The sequence below is a fragment of the Siphateles boraxobius genome, unplaced genomic scaffold (genome assembly GCF_051911475.1).
Source record: "Siphateles boraxobius isolate OS27281-9 unplaced genomic scaffold, OSU_SipBor_1 23, whole genome shotgun sequence".
Taxonomy (NCBI): domain Eukaryota; kingdom Metazoa; phylum Chordata; class Actinopteri; order Cypriniformes; family Leuciscidae; genus Siphateles; species Siphateles boraxobius.
In genome coordinates this window covers 1,277,050-1,302,017 of record NW_027508844.1, presented here as the reverse complement: position 1 = coordinate 1,302,017, position 24,968 = coordinate 1,277,050, and the positions used below count along the sequence as shown (strand labels likewise).

General features: G+C 42.5%; 4 non-coding genes across 4 annotated transcripts; 1 reads left to right on the top strand and 3 right to left on the bottom strand.

Moving 5' to 3' along the window:
- Positions 1-7,315: 7,315 nt before the first annotated feature.
- trnat-cgu (transfer RNA threonine (anticodon CGU)) lies at positions 7,316-7,389 on the bottom strand. The gene has a single exon. It is a non-coding gene; the product is annotated as a tRNA-Thr (tRNA).
- A 719-nt stretch (positions 7,390-8,108) lies between these two features.
- Positions 8,109-8,182, bottom strand: trnat-agu (transfer RNA threonine (anticodon AGU)). Its single transcript has one exon. It is a non-coding gene; the product is annotated as a tRNA-Thr (tRNA).
- Positions 8,183-8,719: 537 nt separating this feature from the next.
- Positions 8,720-8,808, bottom strand: trnar-ucu (transfer RNA arginine (anticodon UCU)). Its single transcript is given in 2 exon segments — positions 8,720-8,755; positions 8,772-8,808. It is a non-coding gene; the product is annotated as a tRNA-Arg (tRNA).
- A 2,940-nt stretch (positions 8,809-11,748) lies between these two features.
- trnam-cau (transfer RNA methionine (anticodon CAU)) lies at positions 11,749-11,822 on the top strand. Its single transcript has one exon. It is a non-coding gene; the product is annotated as a tRNA-Met (tRNA).
- Positions 11,823-24,968: the final 13,146 nt, after the last annotated feature.

The window sequence follows — 24,968 nt, the reverse complement described above, 5'->3', positions numbered from 1 at the left end:
AGAAATAATGCTGTCAACCTTTGTTGTTGTTTTTTTTGTTTGTTTCCCCAGATATATTACATAGTTCAAGCTACATTTGGCATTTTACCTGGTTTCTGTTGCCATACAATTATTAAAGCAAATATTCAAATTGTATATATTTTTTTACTTACCCCTAAACCGAAACAAAATCTGGCAGAAATTATTGAAAGCTTGCAATGTGTGCTTCATGCTTATGCCCATCACATTTCATCACACACATATGGTGTTCTCACTGTAATGGGACCATAAAAGATTTATATTTTAATTATCCAAATAAAAGGCAGTGTTAATTTTTCTCTTTCTTGTGTTGCAGAGACGCAGATATTGGACTGACGGCTGCAGACGTTCTGTCAAATCTGTCATACAACATTAACACAAAAAGCTGTAGCAGGTTAAATATAAACCGTGCTAATGTCTGGGATAGTGCTCTGAGGGGATTCAAACGTTCCTCATTTGACCCCACCTGTAGCCTTTTGGTCAAATTCACTGATGAAATCGGGCAAACAGAGGAGGCTGTGGACACAGGAGGGCCTACACGGGAATTTCTGACACTCTTGATGGACGCCATTAAAACCAGTCGATTTTTTGAAGGCAAAGAAGATGGCAAATACCTGTCATTTGATAGCAAAGGTAATTCACTTTTTGTCACATTTTGACAGTATTATAAATCAATTTGAACTAACCGTGGAACATTGCCATTGTTAGCTGCAGAAGGTGATGAGTATTTCCATGTTGGAAGAATGGTTGCTGTCTCCATTGTACATGGTGGTCCAGGGCCTCGATGCTTTTCCCCAAGCTTCTACCAGTACCTGGTTGGTAAAGTTAAGACCATTGAGGCACCAATTGAGGATATACCTGATACTGAAGTCAGGAATGTTCTCCTTGAGGTAATTGTAATTATGTGTTTCTAAGAATATTCAAGAATTTTTTTTTTTTATATTTTGATGAACAATCAACAATTTGGACACCCCAGTAGCTTGAAAAACCAGTGTGATATTGGAATAAAACCAGTGACTTCCATGCTTTGTCACTAATATGTAGTCTAAATTCCAACCAATACTCACTTAAAAAAGTTGGGTTAAAATCGACCCAACAGCTAACCCAATGGTGGGTTGATGTAGCACCGACCTATCGTTGGGTTATTTTAACCCAATAAATTAGGTAACTAGTTTTACCCAATAAATTGGGTTGCAAAAAACGAATCTGTTGGGTTATTTGGCCAAAATGCTTTAATCAAACTATTATTAATATTAATTATAATTACTATTATTTCCATGAAAATAACTCACTCACTCACAACTTAAGTATATTAACAATGCTTTATTTACATCCAATTAGACATTGCATTCAAAAGTTATTGTTGCAAGTGTTTCAATAAATAAAATAAAAAAAAGTAATGCAATTATAAACTGCCTCATAAGGCAACGTGTTGAAGGGAACACCTCCAGGCACAGAATATTAATGTTAAAATTAATTAATTTAGAGTTATGTTTTAAGTTCTAAGAAACATGGATCACAAAAACACAAATAAACAGTTGTAAACATTACAAGTTGTAAACATTTTCATTAAGTTATTGTTTGCAATTGCTTTCATTTACTTCCTTAAAATAAGAAATTCTTTCAATAAATAAATAAATAAATAAATAAATAGAAGTAATGCAATTATAAACTGCCTCATAAGGCGACAGTGTGTTGAGGGAACAGCTCCTGCCACAGAATGCTAAAATTAATTTAATTACAATTATGTTTTAAGTTCTAAGAAACATGGAATACAAATACACAAACAAAACAAACCAAAGCTTGTCCAGCTTATCCAATTATAAACTGCCTAAGTAGGCGACAATGAGTTGATGGAACTCCTCCTGGCACAGAATATGATGTTTTATTAACAAAGTTCGGGAGAAGCACGTTCAGATAATTAACACGGGTGGAGAGCACTCAGCAATCATGATTAAAACGTGTATATATAGACTCAGCAGTCTCACCTCATTTCTCTGACAGTTTAGCAGCGTCCCTCCACCACCCCTTCTCCACTCTTCTAGTCCTAAACCACTTTACATACAGGGGGGAGTACTCTGGGTTCGGGCCGAATTCTGAGCTCGGAGCCCTCCCCCCGTACAGCACGCCAAATACGCATTATACTTTATTCCCTTTAATTGTATGTAAGTGTGAACTCGTGAAATATTGTGTGTTGTAGCAACTGCCAAACAGCTGCCGCAGGCGTTGGATACTCAATGTCTAAAACATAAAATAATTTAAAGCATGTATCCACAGCTTGTAAAAGGCTGTCTTGCTCTAGTGCCGCTCCTCCCAAAATGACGAAGGCTTGTGAGCAGTTGAATTTTTCCCCAAGCTGCAGGACATGAGGGAATTGCCTCCGTTGCTCCTCCTCCTCCAAATACTTGATGATGTTTGTTCCAACCTTTAAATAGAAATTTTAAATGGTAAATATGCACAAATGGATCAAATATTACCCCAAATGTGTTGTCATAAATGATGTACCTACAGGCTGTAAATCAACAAATGCTTGTTTTGCCTCATGGTAAGAGGGCCGAACCATCTTGCAGCCTGTTTTGTGTGGCAATGGAGGAAGGATAGCTGGCAGGGTTTTTAAAGCAACATCTCCAAGAGTGTCTTTACATAAAACAGAAAGAACAATGGATTAATCTTTAAACAAGTGCATTATATCATAGACAAAATATTATAACTTGACATGAAAGTACAGAGCTGTTGTGCAGGATTTTCTCACCAGAAGAAATGTTATTGGGTACACAAAATAACCCAACATTTTTTAGAGTGTACAGACAGTGTTTTTATTTTACTCTAGATTAAGAATGCTAGGACACTGGAAGAACTCGTGGAACTCGCAGATAAGCACTCCAGCATGCTTCAGACAGCAGGATGCTATAATGCCTGAGGACACTGGAGGATAAGGAAAAAGTTGTGGATAGTTACATCCAGTGGTACTTCACCTACCGCAACCATGTTTCCTTCCAGAGGTAGGTCACTCTGACTACTTTGTAAGAATTCAAACGAGAATTTGAATGAAACTCAAATGAGTGTCTAACAAATGTGAGTCCTACTGGCAATAGCATTAAGAACTTACCATGATCTGCCTCTTCCCCTCACCCACAACCCAACCCGGTAATAGGTTCAAGGATGGCCTGGCTACCCTCAACTTTTTCAACGCTCTGGAACAGCATCCCCCAATTTTCCTGCCCTACATGTGTTACAGTGCGGAAGACCTGACAGCCGAGAGTGTAGAGTCACTGTTCCGTCCAGAAATGAGCCCAACTGGTAGCTCAAATCGCCATGAGGAGGAGAGAGTGCTTGGCTACTGGCTGGACTACTTAATCCCTGTAAAAGGTATAATTTTCTGTATGTTGTTTGAAGTGAAGTTCACAAATGGATGATAAATCTCAATGTGTTTCTTTACTCCCAACCCCCACAGAGGAAGGGTCAGGGATGTCCTTGCAGGACATTCTGATGTTCGCCACAGGCCTGAAAGAAATCCCAGCAGCAAAATTAATACCACAGCCTCAACTCACATTCCAGAAACACTCAAGGTTTCCTGAGGCTAATGTCTGCGCGAACACATTAAAACTCCCGATCTTACCCTCATATGAAATCTTTGAGGAAGCCATGAATTATGGAATCAAGAACGCTCCAGGATTTGGGCTCCATTGAGGTGTCAATCAGAAATTAATTATCAGTGGCAAATTTGCATTATTGTTTTTACTGTTTGCATTGCACTTTGCACTGTTACATTGTTTACAGAAATCCATTTTTTTTTTATAAGAAAAGGTGCAAGTTTCTCTATTTGGAAACTTTTCATGGCAGATTTACATTGCTGTTACTGTTCGCACTTTACTATTTGTATGGTTACATGGTTTACAGAAGTCCAATGATTTTTTGTATAAGAAAAGGTGCAAGTTTCTCTATTTGGAAACTTTCCGTGACAGATTTACATTGCTGTTACTGTTCGCACTTTACTGTTTGTCAGTATTTTAACAGTTAAAAGAAATAAAATAATTTTTATAAGAAAATGTAAGTTTGTCTATTCTGAAACATTTTGCAAGAGCCATCAGAATGAAGTTTATTTGTTGTTGCATAAATTGGTCATGAAATGTTACCGATCTAGCATGAAAGTCACCATTAGCTTCAGCATACCGTATTTATCAACACTGTTAACACCAAAAGCATACATTGTGATGGTGGAAAAAGTAAGGGAAGTCATTGCAATCGATTAATATCTTTGCTTTTAATTTAACCTTTAATTTAAGGTGTCCATATCAGTACACCACACTGGAGGCAATGCTGTCTGAAAGAAAATAAACTGCCTACACGTCTGTTAGTTCTCTCTCTCAAAGACCAGCCATTTCCTTAAGTCTAATGTAGTTGTCAACAGCAGCTGGCCAGTTGATGGGTGGAGCGAGCTGGCTCTGTCTCTCCAAGTTGGCAAAATATGCTTGGAGGTTAGCATCTCCACACAAACTGTTTGTGGGTGGCAGAAGGTCTTTGAACTCCTGTAACACTTGGGGATCCACTGGGAATCCACAATCCCTTCCACCAAACCTAAGGCCGCACAGAAAGCACAACAGTGAACTCATTTGAATAGTGTTTAAATCGCAAAGGGAAACCAACCAAACATTTATTGAAAATGACAATACAGGTGTTACATACAAACCTGTGAGGCAGGTTGTAAATGGTATCAGGTTTCCCAGATGGACAGAGAGACTGCCGGACGGGTCTGATGGTATGGTTATTCCAAAGCTCTCGGTGTTCATCAAGCTCTTTCTGAAAGATGACCAGGAACACATACCGTACAAGGCACTTGTGTTCATGGGTGCCATTGAAGTAGTGTCTCTCTCTCAGGTCACTGAATAAATCCATCCAGAACTGTGTCCTAATAATGGAGTACAGTGATTTTAGTTTTGTATAAATGTTTCTAATACAAATACTTAAATTATGTGACAGTCTTGGAAAACAACATTCTGCACTGCATTCACCATTTGACTTATTACAATTTGAAACAGTCAACCATGCACACTAATCCTTTTACTTATCATAACTATTGCACAATCGGCAGTACACAGCCTGATCCATGTATGACGCTCATATAAATAAGCCTACATTTTCAAAGTCAGCATTGTATGGTGCCAACCCAGCATAATATTACGAAAAGATTACAGAAATATGAAACAGTATTGAAAAATATGTGAGTAACAGTATTGTTAAACGTACCTCTGTTTCCTGAAAAAGGACCACCAACTTTCAATCCTTTGATTGGCAGTTGAAGTGCCATACATGTGGCTGAGAGAACCTGCAAAGTCATCGGTGTGGTCCTCTCTTAAAGAACAGTGGATGGCAGCCATGTCTCCATTTTCTGTCCCACAGTCTGTCCTAAGACGAGCCGGAAGGCCACAGCTCGAAACACACTGCAGGTAATGGTGAGCTATTACTGCAGGGTCGTTGTTGGTGCTGCCACTACTGAGCCACATAACCCGCCTTGAATACCCATCGATGCAGCCACTGATGGCAATCCCAAAGGGCTTGAGCTTGTCATAGCCATCCACGTGCCACACCTGATTGGGTCCTGCAGAGCAATAGGATCGCCTAACAAACCTGCGCCTATGACGGAGAGATACTCCTGTTGGATTTAATAATCTGAGGGCTTGCATGACATCGTCTTGTTTCACTGTCAGTGAATGCTTCTGTCTCAGGGTCTGCCACATAGCCCTGTAGCCCAACAGCTGTCCTGAGCCGTTCAATTCACTAGTGATGGCAGCATTCACAGTCTCCAGTGGACTGTAATTTGCACTCCGACTTAGATTTAGCCGTTTCAGCCTTCTTTTTTAGAGTTTTCAGGCTCATTACAATACCATGCTTTGACTCCAAAAAATCGCGAATAACGTCGTTGGAGTGGTCCTTTCTAAAGTAAGCACGTATTAGGTCATCCTCTGGACCGACACAACACACACACACACACACACACACACACACACACACACACACACACACACACACACACACACACACACACACACACACACACACACACAGAAAGATTAATTATAAAAACTAATATGCTTTAATGGGGTTGATAAATTTATAAATAGGAACACAGTAAGGGGATGTTACCTGTAGGCTGACCCTCCGTAAGGAACCCCACGTTCAGACCACACGACGTGCAAAACTTGGGAGCGTACCCCAGTTGCTCGGCACAATACGGACAGAACAATCTATTTAATGGCCAGACGCGAGCTAGCCAGCTAACTTAGTTTCCAGCTAACAACGTTGGCAGACTAATACGTTATGGGGACAATAACTTAATATGTTAAAAACACACAAAACCACTTCGGTATCAGAGCACATCGACAAGTCTGTCATAATGAAAGAGAAACACTTACCTCTTGAGACAACAAAAGCACAGCACACATTCAAAAAATAGCGCTAAGACAACCGGATGGATGCGGGTCCGTCACTGATTATGGCCCCCCCGGAAACATTTCCGTTGTGTTTTTGCAGTTTGCAGTTCGTTTCCCTATTTGCTCGTGCTGCGAATATTTGCAGCGAATGTGAAATCGACAAAGTTGTTTTCTGAATTTGCATGTGTTTTCTGAATTTGTATGTGTTTTCTGAATTTGTATGTGTTTTCTGAATATGTAGTTGTTGTGGCGTTGTTTGCATGTGTTTTCTGAATTTGTATGTGTTTTCTGAATATGTAGTTGTTGTGGGGTTTGTATGTGTTGTGACCCTTCTCGGCCACCGTAGTAAAGACTGTTTTGAATACATCCAGAGGCTGGATCTCAACAATAGGAAGTAGCAGATTCTGGCCTAAGCCAGTGGTTTTCAAACCATTCTCGAAACCTCCCAGACGCTATACATTTTCGTTATCTTCCTTATTTCAAAAGGGTTAATTGAGCTACTTAGTAGAGTACTCAATGATCTGACGTGGGTGTGTCCAATAAGGGAGATGAGCAGAATGTGAAGGGTAGGCTTCTGAAGTAGTTTGTGGACCCCAGTTTTAAACATATGTCTGACTCACAGAGACATCAGAGCAAAAGAGGCCACTGACTATTCTGGTGGGACTCAAAACCACAACCAGGGAATTTCTCCATTCGCATCCTAGAAGTCCAAAGTTCTATCCATTGTACCATAAAATGACACACTTCAGGGAAGTATTGCATGCGCAGCACTTCTTAGTTTTTCCAGTTTTGTGCAGGAAAACACAGTTCGTCATGCAAAGACTTTCATATGTGAAAAGGTTAAGCACTCCCATATCCTGTGCCAAAGGCACTGCTGGGATTTGGACCCAGGATCTCCTGTTTACGAGACAGGCGCTTTGACCAGCTAAGCCACAGCGCCAGATACTGTGAAATTTGTTGGTAAAACAAGTCTAAAAGAGGTACCACATCAGGAAAACAGCTGATCACGTCATGAACGAGGTCCCTTAGAGGTAAGAGGATTGTTTCCAAAACACGAAGGCCTTTCACACCTCAAGGGAATGTCTGAACTCATTTAATTTTGGCTCTACACTCTCGATAGTCATGCCTAAAATGTTTCCTGAGCCTTCTTCTGATATGAAAGGGCAAAATCCAGAAAGATATCCATGTATCATTCTTCATATATGTAAAGACTTTGTTTCTACAAATATCCATAGGCTTGACCATATCAATCGGTAGTAGCAGATTTCAGGCCTAAGCCAGGAGCTTGCAAACCATTCTTGAAGCGCATCTGCACCACATATATATATTTTTTATTATCTCTCTCATTTAATACAGGTGAATCAAATAATTGATTGATAAGTAACGTACTCGACGATCTGACTTGGGTGTGCTCAATAAGGAAAAGAAGAAAAATGTGTTGCGTAGGCTTCTGAAAAAGTTGGAAAACCCCAGCTTTAAGCAAATGTCAGTCTGGTAAAGACGTCTGTGCAAAGGGACACCATTCGTGACTCTGGTGGGACCCAAAAAACGCCAACCTTTTTAAAACCTTCATTTGCAACCGAGAAGTCCAGATTGTCTTTCCTGCCAAGACTTTCACATCAGAGAAGGTTGAATGACTAATCTTAAAAGCCACAGATTAGGCACTGCTGGCATTTGAACCCAGGATCTCCTGTTTACTAAACAGGCGCTTTGACCAACTAAGCCACAGCAACAGTTACTGTCACTGGTTCGATGCTTTTGTATACAAAGTCTAAAAGAGGTAGCATGTCAGGAGAATAGCTGATTACATCATGAATAGGTCCCTTTGAAGTTACAGGATTATTTCCAAAACCTGAAAGGTGTGCAGGCTTCTGTTGAGGGACAAGGGAATATCTCAAGCCATTTATTTCTGGATCGAAACTCTCAGTACTCGTGTCTCAAATGTTTCGGGAACCTCCAGGTACGATACATCTAAATGCTGTTTCAGCTTGGAGAAATGGAAAGCGTGTTTTTTTTCTTCTTTTTTTTCTAGGTAGGTGGCCAACAATAGGTTGTTGCAGATTTTGGCCTAGGCCAGTGGATTTCAACCTATTCTTATTTAAATAGGTGACTTAAGTTAATTAGTAGAGTACTCTGTGATCTGAGTTGGGTGTGTCCAATAAGGGAAATAAGCAGAACGTGAAGGGTATGCTTCTGAAGTAGTTTGTGGATTCAAGTTTTAAGCATATGCTTGTCCAACACAAAGACATCTGAGCAAAAGAGGGTATGCACGACTCTGGTGGGACTCGAACCCACAACCTTTGAATACCTCCATTCACAATCGAGAAATCCAATGCGCTATCCATTGCGCCACAGAGCCACAAAAGACAAGCTTTAAGACGCTATTGCATGCACATCACTTCTTAGATTTCCACATTTTGTGCAGATGCACACTGTTCAGCATGCAAAGATTTACATATGTAAAAGATTAAGTGAGCGGTGCCCACATCCTGTGGCATAGGCACTGCTGGGATTCGAATCCATGATCTCCTGTTTACTAGACAGTTGTTACAATGTTTTCTTAAGGCTTATATCATTCTTTCATTCTAATGGAATGTCTTGTTAATGCTAATGCTAATGTAATGTAATGTTTTACATGACATTCCTTGAATCTTGTGTCATGACACTCCACCCCATGCCCCCAAACCCATGACATTTCATTCCAAGAAATTTCCAAGAATCCTTGCCATGAAATTCTACTACATCTTCTTCCGGTAAACATCACAACATGTTATTTCGTGAAATTCAGTTGATTCAATTAACATGTCCATTTTTTTCTGAAATGTCATGACTTGAAATTCCAAGTGCCATAGAATCCCATACATTGCACTAAAGTGTTACTTTAAAGGTCATTTACTGCAGGTCAGTGTTACTTTAATGTTTGGTTAATTCTAGCATGAACTGAATTGCAGTGCTTTGTCAACATTACTGCATTTCTGGATAAACTTGCCAGAGGGTTAAAGACTCTAGCTTGAGCCCGCAGCCAAAGGTTAGGTTTGTCAGAAGTGGGATTAGAACCCATGCCTCAAGGGGAGACTGCGACCTGAACGCATCGCCTTAGACCGCTCAGGCATCCTGACATGAAGGTTTTAAGCATATGCTTGGGGATAAAATCTTGTATAACCAGGCCAGAAACAGATTGACAAAGGAGATCAGAGTTGCTAAAAGGAACTACTCTGATAAACTGAAAAACCAGTTTTCATCCAACGACCCATCATCAGTCTGGAATGGCCTGAGGAACATTACCAACTACAAGTCACCATCCCCTCGATCTGTGGACAATCAACACCTGGCTGACGATTTAAATTCATTTTACTGCCGGTTTGAAAAGCCCTCATTCACACCACACACCCGGTCTGATCTGCACTTCACACATTCAGCATCACCTCCTGTTCTCCAATTATCACTCCCCCCTCCTGCCATCCAACCTGAGCTTAAGGTCTGTGTGGAGGACGTGAGCCGAGTCTTCAAAAAACAGAAGACTAGGAAAGCCTCAGGCCCAGACGGCATCTCATCTGCTTGTTTAAAAGCCTGCGCTGACCAACTGGCCCCGGTCTTCACGCAGATCTTCAACAGATCATTGGAGCAGTGTGAAGTTCCCTGCTGCTTCAAACGCTCCACTATCATTCCTGTCCCCAAAAAACCCAAAATCACTGGACTTAATGACTACAGACCTGTCGCTCTCACGTCTGTGGTCATGAAGTTGTTTGAAAGACTGGTGCTGGCCCACCTGAAGGACATCACTGGACCCCTGCTGGATCCCTTTCAGTTTGCTTACAGAGCAAACAGGTCTGTGGATGATGCAGTCAACATGGGACTGCATTATATCCTGCAACATCTCGACAGACCAGGGACTTATGCAAGGATCCTCTTTGTGGACTTCAGTTCGGCCTTCAATACCATCATGCCTGGTCTTCTCACAGCCAAACTGACCCAGCTCTCCATACCATCCTCGATCTGTCAGTGGATCACCAGCTTCCTGACGGACCGGCAGCAGCGAGTGAGACTGGGGAAACACACATCCAAGACACTCACAATCAGCACTGGTGCTCCCCAAGGGTGCGTTCTCTCCCCACTGCTCTTCTCCCTGTACACTAATGACTGCACTTCTAAAGACCCCACTGTCAAGCTCCTGAAATTTGCAGACGACACCACTGTCATCGGTCTCATCCGAAACGGTGACGAGTCTGCTTACAGACTGGAGGTTGAACAGCTGGCTGCCTGGTGCCGTTATAACAACCTTGAGCTGAACACGCTCAAAACAGTGGAGATGATCGTGGACTTCAGGAGGAACAGCTCAGCTCTCCCCCCACTCACCATCATGAACAGCACTGTGGAAGCAGTGGAGTCATTCAGGTTCCTGGGCACTATCATCTCTCAGGACCTGAAGTGGGACAATCACATTGACTCCACTGTGAAAAAGGCCCAGCAGAGACTGTACTTCCTTCGCCAGCTGAGGAAGTTCAACCTGCCACAGGATCTGCTGATTCAGTTCTACTCAGCCGTCATTGAGTCTGTCTTGTGCGCTTCCATCACTGTCTGGTTTGGTTCAGCTACCAAATCAGACATCAGGAGACTACAACGGACAGTCCGGACTGCGGAGAGGATTATTGGTGCCCCCCTGCCAAACCTCCAGGACCTGTACTCTTCCAGAGTGAGGAAGAGAGCAGGTAAAATCATCACAGACTCCACTCACCCTGGACACCACCTGTTTGAACTGTTACCGTCAAGACGGAGACTCAGATCACTGGCCACAAGAACATCTCGGCACAGGAACAGTTTCTTCCCACAGGCCATTTCCCTCCTGAACAGTTAACACTCCTCCCAAGGCATATGCCTGTAAGTGCAATACTCCCACTGTTTAGTGCAATATCCCACAACTCAGGTGATACTTATATGTAGATTTATTTATTTATAATATTCAAAACACTGTAAATAGGTTCATAATCTGTAAATCTGAAAATGTCTATTCTGACTAAACCCAACTGTGATAGTTTTATTCTCATATATTTATATTTTTATTTTTTATTCTTATAATTTGTAGTATTATGGTTCATGTTGTATTTGTATATGTCCACTGGAAGCCTCAGTACCAAAACAAATTCCTTGTGTGTGCAAGCACACTTGGCAATAAAGCTCTTTCTGATTCTGATTCTGATTCTGACATGACAGCCAGTGGTGAGCAGCATTTTTGCACCTACACAGAATGGCAGATGATCTAGAATCTAGGGCTTCACCCCTCACCTGTGTCACAGCACATGCCTCGTTGGCGCAGTTAGGCAGCGCGTCAGTCTCATAATCTGAAGGTCGTGAGTTCGAGCCTCACATGGGGCAGAATGGTGCTTTTTGATACACGGGACCGTGTAAATAAATGAGCTGCTTTCTGTATTCCCTTTTATGCCTTTGTCCATTTCTTCATATGCACTGTAATTGAAATCCAGTGTTTTTTTAAGACTAATGTTGAACAAATGCAGTAATTGTATTACTCTCATATTCATGTCATATGTGTTGGTGTTGTTACAATGTTTTGTTAAGGCTGATATCATTCTTTCATTCTAATGGCATGTCTTGTTAATGCTAATGTAATGTTTTACATGACTTTCCTTGAATCTTGTGTCATGACACTCCACCCCATGCCCCCAAACCCATGACATTTCATTCCAAGAAATTTCCAAGAATCCTTGCCATGAAATTCTACTGCATCTTCTTCCGGTAAACATCACAACATGTTATTTCGTGAAATTCAGTTGAATCCGATTCAATCAACATGTCCATTTTTTCTGAAATGTCATGACTTGAAATTCCAAGTGCCATAGAATCCCATACATTGCACTAAAGTGTTACTATAAAGGGCCTGTACTGCAGGTCAGTGTTACTTTAATGTTTGGTTAATTCTAGCATGAACTGAATTGCAGTGCTTTGTCAAAATTACTGCATTTCTGGATAAACTTGCCAGAGGGTTAAAGACTCTAGCTTGAGCCCGCAGCCAAAGGTTAGGTTTGTCAGAAGTGGGATTCGAACCAACGCCTCCAGGGGAGACTGCGACCTGAACGCCAGCTGCCGAAGGATAGTCCGTCAAAATGGGGATAATGTTGAACAATGTTGAACGCCACAGCCAATCACGTTGACGCGCTATAACATTTGCAGCCAATTAGAGAGCGCCATTCTCGACATTATAACATCTGCAGCCAATCAGAGAGCGCCATTCTTGACTTTTTCCTTATCATTTTCGACATTTGACCAATCAGAGTACAAGGAAATGTCAATGGCACGTTTACGCTTAGCACCGCTAGGAGGAGGAGTCAGGAAGCTAGCCAATTGTCAATCAAGTTGCCGAACTGAGCCGAAGGTGTACGAAGTAATGACATATCCTGAGGGGCGTGTCAGAGGTCAAAAAGTTCAGACGTCGAGCATCACTGTCACGGAGGTCAGGCAGCATCATTTTAACGGAGGACTGCGAAACTTATTTTTCGGTAACTTTAACTGTATTTTTGGACAATGTAATTTTATATTTGTATATAATTGTATACTATATTATAATTGTAAATATCGTGTGTGCTTTTTTTAAAGAAATAATTTGTATTATAGTAGTTTTGTTCAAAACGATATAACCTAACCGTTAGCCCCCCAACAAAAAAATGTCTGGCAAAAAATCCCATAAAGCCATGTCAGATACTGACTGGATTGCAAGGCTAAAAAAGTTTGCAAGCACAGGAGTTTGGCCATCAAATGAGGGTAACAGGCCAGCTCCTCGACAGAAAAAGTGGCATGACGTGTACCAAAGGGTGAGTGTGCTTTTGTCACCTTTGCATGATGTAATAATTGTAATCCTAATCATTTAATTCTATGTCATCATTATTTATAGATATGTATGTAGATAATGTTGCAGGTATTTGAGATTTATGTTTATTTATGTAAAAAAAAAACTTTTTTTTGCACTGGGAGATTCAGAGATTTGAGGCAGTGGGGGTGGGGATGTTGAGTGAATGGATGTTTTTTTGAAGGTGTGAAATGTTCCTCTCTTGTTCTTTTAAAGGAGGATACAAACTTTACTCACTCTTTATCTCTAATTTTACAGTTTGTATCTCCTCTTCAAAGAACATGAATAAAAATAAATGACACACTACAATAAATTAATGTGGCATTCATACTGATAAGTTAGAAATGCATGTATTCTATATTATATGTGTGATAATGTTTACAGATTGAAAGATGTCCGATGCAGTCTCGCGGCCAGACAACCTTGCTCGGAGCGGTCCCAAAGTGCATATGTGGTTTTCACACTCAAAAGGTAACAATGTAAAGATGTAACTTGTATTTTTTTTATATATATATAATTTACTGAACAAATTCTTCTCGTTCAACAATTATTGTAGCCTATGTATTTTTGTGGTTGTCTTAAGCAGGCCACAGCCTCTATTGGACAAGCACCAAGGGTTGTTGAACAACAGTCTGCCGCTACTGGACCAGCACAGGAGGTCATGGCGCAGAGTCAGCGTCAGCTCCCACCCCAGCCTACTTCTAAAATTATACCAAGTTTGTCAAAGGTAATAACATTTTTTTTATATAATTGCAGTTTTAATATACGTTTAGTATAAAGGTTTAAGTTCAGTGGAAATGGCTGGTATGTTTTTACACCTACCTGCCAGCTGTCACACCTTGTACAGGGGCGGCTGTAGTCTGCTTATTGGTCAGTTTCACTGTCTCAGGTTGGTTTAGATCAAGTAAAATGGTGAAAGAACAATGTAACCTATGTGATCTCTCTTTCTTCTCTGGGCTCTGCTCTTGCATTCTCCTCTTCCTCTCTAATTGGGCTTTGCCATTATGGGTTAAAGGACACTCACGTCCTTCATGGCATCTCTCTTGATTTTTCCAACTGGCTACTGAAGCTACGTCTTTCATTCTGTATTTCTCAGGTAACATTCCACTTATGCACAATTAATTATACAAGTATTATTAATTAAGTCATCATGAATCTGCTTTGTTGCCATTTCAAGTGTAACCTTCATTACTGTTAATAAACGCTTTCTCTTACAAACTATGTGCAAACTATTTTTGATTTTAAGTCATTTTTAAAAGGTACTTGTTAAATTACTATATACTCACATTCTAGCAATACCTTCCCAAACATTTTTCTATTCTAACTGTGCTTATTTCAATCTGTATAAGTAGTAGAGTGTGGTAATACACAGACAAAAAATAAGTTAAAGAAAGAAAGCAGGTCCTTTAGTTATATAATGAATGATAGGATCAATAGATATTTTCTCATTTTACATTTTATTATATTTTTGGCCAATGTGCTGTTACAATTCAATTTGTCTTTTCATTGAAATTGTTTTGCCCTTTTTTAGTTTACCAAGCCAAGATTTGGTGGGTCCCACATTGCTGCTGCAAAGCCAAATCTGAGTGTGGCTAGGAGACCATCTCAGGCTGTTGACCAACCCAGCGCAGCAGTGTCCAGTGCCCCTACACCAAGCACCACTGTCTCTGTAAGTACTGGCATAATCCACATTGCATTCTAAGACAAATTCCACATCTGTGCACTTTTTAGAAACTTTCATTCTAAGACACATTCCACATCTGTGCACTTTTTAGAAATATATTTTGTATGCAGGAAATCTTATCATAATGAATTAAGAGCAATACTATACAGTTTTCACACAATATGCAGTCAGTGAACACATTTCCACAATGCTTACATCTTCGTAACAGACAAGCTATACCTCCCAACAAAATTATGGATTGTTTTTGTAGTATTTACAAATGTTAACACACACCACCCCACAATAGCAAAAACAATATTCCAAACCTTAGATACAGTATAAAAACCTCGGCTTCTTCAATGATATCAGTTCAAAAACAATATATCTCAGCTGATAATAAACAAACAATTGAATAATTGACACACACCTGATTTATGTTGTGTAAATTGGGCCAACCATAGCTGATTCCAGTCTGGCTTAGACTCAGTGGCAGGGGTTATTTTTTTCTGTTACATTGACACTTATACAGTAAAAGGAGGACTTTGAGGAGTGATGTTTTTGGAAACAGAAAAAGACAAACACTGTAATGTCTGGACGAGGAAGAGTAAGAGCAAGGGGCCCAGGGAGAAGAGCAGGCCCAGTGAGAGATGCAGTGAGAGGTGCAGTGAGAGGTGCAGTGAGATGTGCAGTGAGATGTGCAGTGAGATGTGCAGTGAGATGTGCAGTGAGAGGTGCAGTGAGATGTGCAGTGAGAGGTGCAGTGAGAGGTGCAGTGAGAGGTGCAGTGAGAGGTGCAGTGAGATGTGCAGTGACAGATGCAGTGAGAGGTGCAGTGAGAGATGCAGTGAGAGATGCAGTGAGAGGTGCAGTGAGAGGTGCAGTGAGAGGTGCAATGAGAGGTGCAGTGAGAGGTGCAGTGAGAGATGCAGTGAGATGTGCAGTGAGAGGTGCAGTCAGAGATGCAGTGAGATGTGCAGTGAGATGTGCAGTGAGAGGAGCAGGGCCAGGGAGAAGAGCAGGCCTAAGGAGAGGGCAAGGTAGAGGTGTAAGAATGTGTGGTGGTGGCATTCCAAGGGCTGCAAGAACAGTAGTCAGTGATGAAATTCGTGCCACTATCATTGACCATGTAATCAACCACGGTCTTTCACTAAGAGAGGCTGGTAAACAGTAAAGGGAAAAAAAACTGATTTGCTTTTTACTGGAATACTGTACATGTGGACATACAGTTCCCAAACAATAAATTTAGTGTAAAAATGGTGGATTGCATGTTTTGTATGCAAATACCTGTAAAACTGAAACACAAAAGTCTATGAAGTTTTTGTAATACAATAGCCAGTATTTTGAAACCTGTTGTACTTTGATTGACTGCATGTACCTTGTGAAGTGAAAACAAGTGTTATTCTTTGGTTGGGAGTTCCACGCTGCCTCAGCAGAGTGGGACTTTATAGTAAAGGAGTATTGCAGCTGCCAGTCTCTGCTTTAACCGAGGAGTTTAAGTGTGCCAAGGTCAGACTGGAAATGACTTTAGCAGAGTCACGTGACAAATGCGTAAGGGAGACTGCCCCAAGGGTAAAAACTGGTAGAAAGTGGTCAGCAAAGAAATCTGTTGTAGAGGCAAAGGCTGACCTTCAAATTGGGGATATCGTGGGACAGGTACAGCATGGAAGAGGGGGTTTTGGGCTCAGTTTAGTTCCTCCTAAATGGCACAAGGCAGGCCCAGCCCAAAGGAGGAAGCTGGTAGTCAACGAGTTGCGAAAGCAGGAGGAGAGGATGAGATGTATAAAGGCCATTTCCCAGGCCAAGCAGGGAGAGTGGATGAGATGGGAGAGTGTGGAACAACGCAAAATGGGCTGGCAAGACTTTTGGTCAATGGAAGAGAGTAGGATCAGTTTCCTTATTAGGTCAACATATGATGTTCTCCCATCACCGCAGAACCTAAACCTCTGGGTAGGAGAGGATCCATCTTGTCCTTTGTGTTCATCACCTGCCACATTAAGGCACATTTTGACAGGATGTAAGGTGGCTCTTAGCCAGGGTCGGTTTACTTGGCGCCATGACCAAGTATTGCGATGTTTGGCTTTAGCATTGGAAGGCAAGCGTAGTATGACCAATAAATTGCCGCCTGTTCTAGCAAAACATTACACGCAGAAGACAATATTCCTCCGCCCAGGCGAGCAACCACCAAGAAAAGGTGCTAACACCAATTCTCGCCCAGGACAACTGGAAGCTGCTAGGGATTGGAAGATGCTGGTTGATCTTGATCAACGGCTTATTTTTCCACCTGAGATTGCCACCACTAACCTACGGCCAGATATTGTTTTGTGGTCTGGATCAGCACGCATTGTTCAACTGATAGAGTTAACAGTGCCATGGGAGGATGCGGTAGATGAGGCATATGAGAGGAAGAAACTGCGGTATGCTCATATGGCCACTGAAGCAGAACAGCGAGGATGGAGAGTCCAGGTTTATCCAGTGGAAGTGGGTTGTCGTGGTTTTGTGGCACACTCTACAACCCGGTTCCTCAGAGACGTCGGATTCAGTGGCCAAGAGTTGCGTCGTACAGTAAAGAACTTATCTGAAGCAGCAGAAAGGAGCAGCAACTGGCTGTGGTTGAGACGGAAAGATTCTAGCTGGCTGTGTACAGGCTGCCATGCTACGGTTTCGTAGAATTCTTGAAAACTTGAAAGGTCTGTTGGTTTATTTGTATAGGTTGTATAGTATTTACAGTCATTACGTTCCTGTGTATATTGCGTGAATGACGGGTGGTTGGGCAGATATTGTGTTTTGCGGTAGGTGGTATGCCATACGGAACCGTTGCCACTGAAACTGCATATTAACGCACCAGTGGGGCTCGACAGCCTTAGTCAAACGGGTTGGCGCGTATGGTTGGGTTGCGGAGAGATTGTGAGATTGTGGTTAGGTCTCAGCAGCAACTGTTGGTTTATTTGTATAGGTTGTATAGTATTTACAGTCATTACGTTCCTGTATATATTGCGTGAATGACGGGTGGTTGGGCAGATATTGTGTTTTGTGGTAGGTGGTATGCCATACGGAACCGTTGCCACTGAAACTGCATATTAACGCACCAGTGGGGCTCGACAGCCTTAGTCAAACGGGTTGGCGCGTATGGTTGGGTTGCGGTGAGATTGTGGTTAGGTCTCAGCAGCAACTGTTGGTTTATTTGTATAGGTTGTATAGTATTTACAGTCATTACGTTCCTGTGTATATTGCGTGAATGACGGGTGGTTGGGCAGATATTGTGTTTTGTGGTAGGTGGTATGCCATACGGAACCGTTGCCACTGAAACTGCATATTAACGCACCAGTGGGGCTCGACAGCCTTAGTCAAACGGGTTGGCGCGTATGGTTGGGTTGCGGAGAGATTGTGAGATTGTGGTTAGGTCTCAGCAGCAAGAGGGAAGTAGAGGTCAGTAAGCTGGGCTGAGTTGAGTGGGGGACGGAGGGGGGTGACTCTGGGATGCCAGAGTCACTGTCGAGCCCTCTTGAGGTGTCGTGGGCTAGTTGACGAAACACTGAGGACGGAAGGTGCCCACTTGAAGACCCTAGAGATGTTCCCTACTCCGCTCAATCCAGAGGGTTGTTATGGGGGACCGCACTGTGGTTGCAGCCGTTGTGTGTGCTGACGCGCAATACACTGTATTAACACCAGACAGAAGATTCACGTCACTAGATGGAAAGAAGCGTAAATGGATGGAGAAGCATAGGTTACTGTAAAGCTACGTCTTAGTTGGTGATTATCTTGGCGAAAGCCGAGTACAAATCAGCATGAAGTTTTAACATCTACTCTCGTGTAACGGAAATCATGAAGATCTGGATACGTCCAGTGACTGCGGTGAATAGTGCTGCTGGCAACAAGGGAAAGACCTTGTGACAGCCTGGAGAGACAGCTGACAGGAGGAAAGAGACCCCAATGGGGCTGGTAAGGGTTAGCTACCCTTGTCGGCAGTATCCAGCTCTGTGTTTACAGGATGCTGGAGACACCCGCCCAAGGCTTCTGAAAAATTAAAGAGGAAAATACCCCTAGAGTCTGCGAGAGCAGGGGCGGAAGATGACTCAATGGTGGACAACATGGTTAACGACTTTGGAATGGAAACGGATATGAGTATAGAGAGTACTTCACAAAAGACTAGTTCAGGTTCTGCAGTTAGCAAAGCCATTGAACTCCAAGCTTGTGTCTGTGGCTGGAGCAAGGCGACAACGGTCAGGGGTTTGAAGATTCATCAAGGGAAAATGAAATGCTTGAGGGAGAAGGGACAAGGGCCTCGCATTGATCAGTACTTCTTACGAAGTCAGTCAAGTCAGTCGAATGAAATCCAGCGACAGGAAGCAAACCACAGTTCGCAGGATATCAGCACCCCTGTCATAGAGGAGAGGAGGGTTTGCACAGTTAGTGATGAACACATTGATTCTTGTGAACCCGGTCAGACTAACCAGCATAAGAGAGAAAAGAACCTCAACGGGCATAGGCCTGGAGTTAGATGGCCAAGAGCTTGTGAGAAAACTGCATGGGACACGGTAAACACAGATCTATGCTTTGCATTAGAAAGATTAACTGGTACAGTTGAAAAGAAGCTGGATAAATTTGGGGACATCATTTACGCATATGGAAGTGAGAGGTTTGGTGTGGAAAAAAGGAAGGAAAAAGTACAAACTACTCCTGGATTGTCTAGACGGCAGCAGAAAATTGAAGGGTTAGTTAGAGAAAGGAGACAGCTGAGGAAGCAATGGAAAAGAGCGGAACAAAGTCAGAAGGAGGGACTCAATCTCTTACAAAGGGCCATAAAAGATAAGCTTGCAACATTACGCAGAGCTGAGCGCCTACGGAAACGCTACAAAAAGAAGGAGCGTGCGAGGGCTAATTTCTATAAAGATCCATTCAAATTCGCAAAGAAGTTATTCACCAGTGAGAAGAATGGCACTTTAAAAGCATCTAGGGTTGAGCTAGAGAGATATTTGGAGGAAACACATACAGATGCAAAAAGGCATAAGCCTATGTCTATTCCGTCAGACATCCCACCTGTCAATCCACCAGAATACCAAATGGAGGTCTGTGCACCTAAGTGGAAAGAGATAGAGCAGGTTGTGAGAAAGGCAAGGGCTTCATCATCTCCAGGGCCTAATGGAGTTCCGTACAGAGTGTACAAGAGTGCTTCAGGAGTTCTACGAATTCTGTGGAAATTGATAAAAGTGGCTTGGGAAAAGCAGGTTGTACCTAGAGCATGGCGCAGAGCAGGGGGAGTCTTTATACCCATAGAAAAAGATGCTACAAGCATCAGTCAGTTTCGCCCTATTTCACTATTAAACGTCGAAGGAAAGATTTTCTTCAGCATTATTGCTCAGAGATTGTCAACCTACCTATTAAAGAATGGCTTCATTGACACTTCAGTTCAAAAAGCGGGCATTCCAGGATTCTCAGGATGCTTAGAACACATCAGTGTTATCTGGCAACGAATTCAATCAGCTAAAAAGGAGAGGAAGGAGCTCCACGTGACATTCCTGGATTTGGCTAATGCATATGGTTCAGTGCCACATGAGCTTCTTTGGGCATCATTTGATTTTTTCAGGGTACCGATGTCGATAACAAATTTAGTGAAAGCCTATTTTGGAGATTTGCAATTTAGTTTCTCAACTCCAGAATTCAGCACTACATGGCAATGCTTAGAGGTTGGAATAATGGCAGGATGCACCATTTCTCCACTGGCTTTTACCATGGCAATGGAAGTAATCATTAGGGCATCAAAATGGGTAGTAGGAGGAGAGCGCTTGGCTTCTGGGATGCGACTACCACCAATCAGAGCATACATGGATGACATGACAACCATGACTACAACGGTAGCCTGCACTAATCGGTTATTGGGGAAGTTAACAGATAATATTGAATGGGCACGAATGCAATTTAAGCCCTCTAAATCAAGGAGCATCTCCATAATTAAAGGCAAGGTAGTAGATAAAACATTCTTCATTAATGGTGAGGCAATACCAACAGTTTCTCAGAAGCCAGTGAAGAGTCTAGGGAGATGGTACGATGGGGATCTAAAGGACACAGTTCGAGTGGGAGAAGTTAGACGACAAGCAGTGGAAGGGTTGAAGAGCATAAACAGCTGTGCTCTACCAGGCAAACTGAAACTCTGGTGCTTTCAGTTTGGTCTACTGCCAAGGTTGCTGTGGCCACTGACTGTGTATGAGGTTTCTTTGACAACAGTGGATAAGCTGGAAGCGTTAATAAGTTCATACATCAGGAAATGGTTGGGAGTTCCACGCTGCCTCAGCAGAGTGGGACTTTATAGTAAAGGAGTATTGCAGCTGCCAGTCTCTGCTTTAACCGAGGAGTTTAAGTGTGCCAAGGTCAGACTGGAAATGACTTTAGCAGAGTCACGTGACAAATGCGTAAGGGAGACAGCCCCTGTGGTAAAAACTGGTAGAAAGTGGTCAGCAAAGAAATCTGTGGTAGAGGCAAAGGCTGACATTCAAATTGGGGATATCGTGGGACAGGTACAGCATGGAAGAGGGGGTTTTGGGCTCAGTTTAGTTCCTCCTAAATGGCACAAGGCAGGCCCAGCCCAAAGGAGGAAGCTGGTAGTCAACGAGGTGCGAAAGCAGGAGGAGAGGATGAGATGTATAAAGGCCATTTCCCAGGCCAAGCAGGGAGAGTGGATGAGATGGGAGAGTGTGGAACAACGCAAAATGGGCTGGCAAGACTTTTGGTCAATGGAAGAGAGTAGGATCAGTTTCCTTATTAGGTCAACATATGATGTTCTCCCATCACCGCAGAACCTAAACCTCTGGGTAGGAGAGGATCCATCTTGTCCTTTGTGTTCATCACCTGCCACATTAAGGCACATTTTGACAGGATGTAAGGTGGCTCTTAGCCAGGGTCGGTTTACTTGGCGCCATGACCAAGTATTGCGATGTTTGGCTTTAGCATTGGAAGGCAAGCGTAGTATGACCAATAAATTGCCGCCTGTTCTAGCAAAACATTACACGCAGAAGACAATATTCCTCCGCCCAGGCGAGCAACCACCAAGAAAAGGTGCTAACACCAATTCTCGCCCAGGACAACTGGAAGCTGCTAGGGACTGGAAGATGCTGGTTGATCTTGATCAACGGCTTATTTTTCCACCTGAGATTGCCACCACTAACCTACGGCCAGATATTGTTTTGTGGTCTGGATCAGCACGCATTGTTCAACTGATAGAGTTAACAGTGCCATGGGAGGATGCGGTAGATGAGGCATATGAGAGGAAGAAACTGCGGTATGCTCATCTGGCCACTGAAGCAGAACAGCGAGGATGGAGAGTCCAGGTTTATCCAGTGGAAGTGGGTTGTCGTGGTTTTGTGGCACACTCTACAACCCGGTTCCTCAGAGACGTCAGATTCAGTGGCCAAGAGTTGCGTCGTACAGTAAAGAACTTATCTGAAGCAGCAGAAAGGAGCAGCAACTGGCTGTGGTTGAGACGGAAAGATTCTAGCTGGCTGTGTACAGGCCGCCATGCTACGGTTTCGTAGAATTCTTGAAAACTTGAAAGGTCTGTTGGTTTATTTGTATAGGTTGTATAGTATTTACAGTCATTACGTTCCTGTGTATATTGCGTGAATGACGGGTGGTTGGGCAGATATTGTGTTTTGCGGTAGGTGGTATGCCATACGGAACCGTTGCCACTGAAACTGCATATTAACGCACCAGTGGGGCTCGACAGCCTTAGTCAAACGGGTTGGCGCGTATGGTTGGGTTGCGGAGAGATTGTGAGATTGTGGTTAGGTCTCAGCAGCAACTGTTGGTTTATTTGTATAGGTTGTATAGTATTTATAGCCATTACGTTCCTGTATATATTGCGTGAATGACGGGTGGTTGGGCAGATATTGTGTTTTGTGGTAGGTGGTATGCCATACGCAACCGTTGCCACTGAAACTGCATATTAACGCACCAGTGGGGCTCGACAGCCTTAGTCAAACGGGTTGGCGCGTATGGTTGGGTTGCGGTGAGATTGTGGTTAGGTCTCAGCAGCAACTGTTGGTTTATTTGTATAGGTTGTATAGTATTTACAGTCATTACGTTCCTGTGTATATTGCGTGAATGACGGGTGGTTGGGCAGATATTGTGTTTTGTGGTAGGTGGTATGCCATACGGAACCGTTGCCACTGAAACTGCATATTAACGCACCAGTGGGGCTCGACAGCCTTAGTCAAACGGGTTGGCGCGTATGGTTGGGTTGCGGAGAGATTGTGAGATTGTGGTTAGGTCTCAGCAGCAAGAGGGAAGTAGAGGTCAGTAAGCTGGGCTGAGTTGAGTGGGGGACGGAGGGGGGTGACTCTGGGACGCCAGAGTCACTGTCGAGCCCTCATGAGGTGTCGTGGGCTAGTCGACGAAACACTGAGGACGGAAGGTGCCCACTTGAAGACCCTAGAGATGTTCCCTACTCCGCTCAATCCAGAGGGTTGTTATGGGGGACCGCACTGTGGTTGCAGCCGTTGTGTGTGCTGACGCGCAATACACTGTATTAACACCAGACAGAAGATTCACGTCACTAGATGGAAAGAAGCGTAAATGGATGGAGAAGCATAGGTTACTGTAAAGCTACGTCTTAGTTGGTGATTATCTTGGCGAAAGCCGAGTACAAATCAGCATGAAGTTTTAACATCTACTCTCGTGTAACGGAAATCATGACAGAATAATTTCATTCTGAGTCAGATTTCCAGTGTTTTGGTAAAGTTAGTGTGTGCAGAGATGTGTTCTATTTTGAAATGAAGAGTTAGTATATATTTACAGTTTTTTTCAATTGTTTACACGCAATTTTGAAAACCGGGTTCTTTTTTTCAAAATGTAATCACAATTATCCAAACACCACACTCAATTGGCATAATTCCTAGATTGTTTGGAAAATGACACACTTCTGTCAAAACATACACACTTCAGTCAAAAGATATACACATATTTGTGAAAATGCTATTAGTTTTCATTTAACCAACACAGTCCTCAATGATCAGACACTATTGTAACCAGTTTCACACTGTTGTGATAAATAAAAAACACATTTGTAAAAATACTATTTTTAGGAAATAGCATGTGCTAGATTTTTGGCCAGACATTGTTATGTAAGGGATAATTTAGATGAAAAAAAAAATTGTGACACACAAACAACATTCTTCATGATTAGTTTGAGATATAGGGAGAATGTACACAAATAGGCCTACTATAAACTTACCAAGCACTGCACAACACTGATTTCTGCAGACTCATATTTCAAGTATTTATTTACAGTATTTCTTACCATAATCAGTTACAGTAATCAACCAACAATGAAATCAATGAAAAAAATAAAATCTGTAGACAAATTAAAATTACTGCATGAAGTACATACAGTTTGACTCTGAAGAAAAACTGCTGTAAAAGCAACAAGAATACTGTAACTATTCAGTTACAGTATCAACCAGAGATTTGGTTGAACTCTTTGTCCAGCTTCCATCGGTGTCAGTCCATGGTCCCTCTACCTCCTTCACCTCTTCCTCTACCTCCTTCTCCTCTTCCTCTACCTCCTTCTCTTCATCTACCTCCTTCACCTCTTCCTCTACCTCCTTCTCCTCTTCCTCTACCTCCTTCATCTCCTCTTTGAGCCCCCCCTCTTATTCTCACTCTTCTTCTTCTTCTTCTTCTAGCTCCTTCCATTTTTGTTGAAGACAGGTGAACTCACCTGCTGCCTTTTATAGCACTCCTGAGTGATGCGTTTTCAAATTAGCACATGTGTGCTTCCACGCCTGATGGATGTGCATATCCAATTCATTCATTAGTGTGGTCAATGGCAATCCGGGGCTTTGTAATGACAAGGAAGTAACCTCACAATCCTTATCTGTGTCTAAGGTGTGAAAATGTGTGTAGAGTTTTACAAATCACCGTGTGTAATGTTTTGCTATAAGGGTAAGGCAGACATTGTGTGTAATGTTGTGCAAATCTGCGGAGGGGTTTTGCTCATTGGAGTAGA